Below are 2762 nucleotides of genomic sequence, written 5' to 3'. Positions count from 1 at the left end.
AACCAATGATGTCCTTGAGCTCTTCTATGTCTCTTCCTTGTCTTTGTTGCTCCTCCCTCATTGCTTTTTGATCTTCTCTAATTTCATGAAGGATGATGGAGTGCTCTTGATGTTCCACCCTTAGTTGTCCCATGTTGGAACTTAATTCTCCTAGGGAGGTGTTGATTTTCTCCCAATAGTTTTGTGGGGGAAAATGCATTTGAGGCATCTCCGGGATCTCATGGTGATGAGCTTCCTGCGCCTCTTGAGCTCCATGAATGGGCTCTCTTGCTTGCTCCATCTTTTTCTTAGTGATGGGCTTCTCTTCCTCAATGTGAATGTCTATGAAAGCTCCAGCTGAGTAACATAGATGACAAATAAGATGAGGAAAAGCTAGCCTTGCCCCAGGGGAGGGCTTTTCGGCTATTTTGTAGAGTTCAAGGGAGATGACTTCATGAACTTCTACTTCCTCTCCAATCATGATGCTATGGATCATGATGGCCCGATCCACAGTAACTTCAGATCGGTTGCTAGTGGGGATGATGGAGCGTTGAATGAACTTCAACCATCCTCTAGCCACAGGGTTGAGGTCCAGTCTTCTTAGTTGAACCGGCTTGCCTTTGGAGTCAATCTTCCATTGAGCTCCTTCCACACATATGTCCATGAGGACTTGGTCCAACCTTTGATTAAAGTTGACCCTTCTAGTGTAGGGGCGCTCATCTCCTTGTATCATAGGCAAGTTAAACGCCAACCTCACATTTTCCGGACTAAAATCTAAGTATTTCCCCCGAACCATGGTGAGATAATTCCTTGGGTCCGGGTTCTTACTTTGATCATGGTTCCTAGTGATCCATGCATTGGCATAGAACTCTTGAACCATTAGGATGCCGACTTGTTGGATGGGTTTTGTTAGAACTTCCCAACCTCTTCTTTAGATTTCATGTCGGATCTCCGGATACTCATTCTTCTTGAGTTTGAAAGGGACCTCGGGGATCACCTTCTTCTTGGCCACAACATCATAGAAGTGGTCTTGATGAGCTTTGGAGATGAACCTTTCCATCTCCCATGACTCGGAGGTGGAAGCTTTTGTCTTCCCTTTCCCTTTTCTAGAGGATTCTCCGGTCTTGGGTGCCATCAATGGTAATGGAAAAACAAAAAGCTTATGCTTTTACCACACCAAACTTAGAATTTTGCTCGCCCTCGAGCAAAAGAAGAAAGAATAGATGATGAAGAAGAAGAGAATATGGAGAGGAGGGGGGAGGTGTGTTTCGGCCAAGAAGAGAAAGGAGGGTTGTGTTGTGAGAAAAAGAGGAAGAATGGAGGGGTATATATAGGGAAGGGAGGGGGGGGTAAGTTCGGCCATTTAGGGTGGGTTTAGGTGGGAAATTGATTTTGAATTTTGAAGGTAGGTGGAGTTTATGAGGTAGGTTTATGGGGAAGAGTGTTTATGGGATTGTGTGAAAGAGGGGTGAGAAGAAGTGAGTGGAGGTAGGTGGGGATCCTGTGGGGTCCACAGATCCTGAGGTGTTCAAAGATTTACAACCTTGCACCCAATTAGGCATGTAAAATGCCTTTGTACACAACTCTGGGCGTTCAGCGCCAGATTGGTGCTTGTTCTGGGCGTTGAACGCCCATTTGTAGCTTATTTCTGGCGTTGAACGCCAGAACCATGCTTGTTCTGGGCGTTCAGCGCCAGCTCTTCTCCAGGGTGCATTTCTGGCGTTCAAAGGCCCAGATGCTGCCCATTTCTGGCGTTCAGCGCCAGAACCATGCTCTGTTCTGGCGTTGAACGCCCAAAACATGCTTCTTACTGGCATTTAAACGCCAGTAAGGTCTTCCTCCAGGGTGTGATTTTTCTTCTGCTGTTTTTGATTTCGTTTTCAATTTTTATATTTATTTTGTGACTCCACATGATCATGAACCTAATAAAACATGAAAAACAATGAAAATTAGATAAATAAACATTGGGTTGCCTCCCAACAAGCGCTTCTTTAATGTCAATAGCTTGACAGTGGGCTCTCATAGAGCCTCACAGATGTGCAGAGCTTTGTTGAGACCTCCCAACACCAAACTTAGAGTTTGGATATGGGGGTTTGACACCAAACTTAGAGTTTGACTGTGGGGGCTCTGTTTGACTCTGCTTTGAGAGAAGCTTTTTAAGCTTCCTCTCCATGGATGCAGAGAGAGATCCTTGAGTTGTAAACACAAGGTTGTCCTCATTTATTTGAAGGATCAATTCTTCTCTATCCACATCAATCACAGATCTTGCTGTGGCTAGGAAGGGTCTTCCAAGGATGATGAATTCATCCTCATCCTTCCCAGTATCTAGGACTATGAAATCAGTAGGGATGCAAAGGCCTTCAACCTTTACTAATACGTCCTCTACTTGTCCATAAGCCTATTTTCTTGAATTGTCTGCCATCTCTAATGAGATTTTAGTGGCTTGCACCCCAAAGATTCCAAGTTTCTCTATTACAGAGAGGGGCATGAGGTTTATTCCTGAACCAAGGTCACACAGAGCCTTAAAGATCATGGTGCCTATGGTACAAGGTATTAAGAACTTTCCAGGATCCTGTTTCTTCTGAGGCAATGTCAGTTGATCCAGATCACTTAGTTCATTAGTGAACAAGGGAGGTTCATCTTCCCAAGTCTCAATACCAAATAATTTGGCATTCAGCTTCATGATTGTACCAAGGTACTTGGTAACTTGCTCTTCAGTAACATCCTCATTCTCTTCAGAAGAGGAATACTCATCAGAGCTCATGAATGGCATAAGGAGGTTT

This window comes from Arachis hypogaea, chromosome 19, assembly GCF_003086295.3.
Source record: "Arachis hypogaea cultivar Tifrunner chromosome 19, arahy.Tifrunner.gnm2.J5K5, whole genome shotgun sequence".
Classification (NCBI taxonomy): Eukaryota; Viridiplantae; Streptophyta; class Magnoliopsida; order Fabales; family Fabaceae; genus Arachis; species Arachis hypogaea.
The sequence above is the reverse complement of the archived record's forward strand: the minus strand, read 5'-3'. Positions refer to the sequence as shown.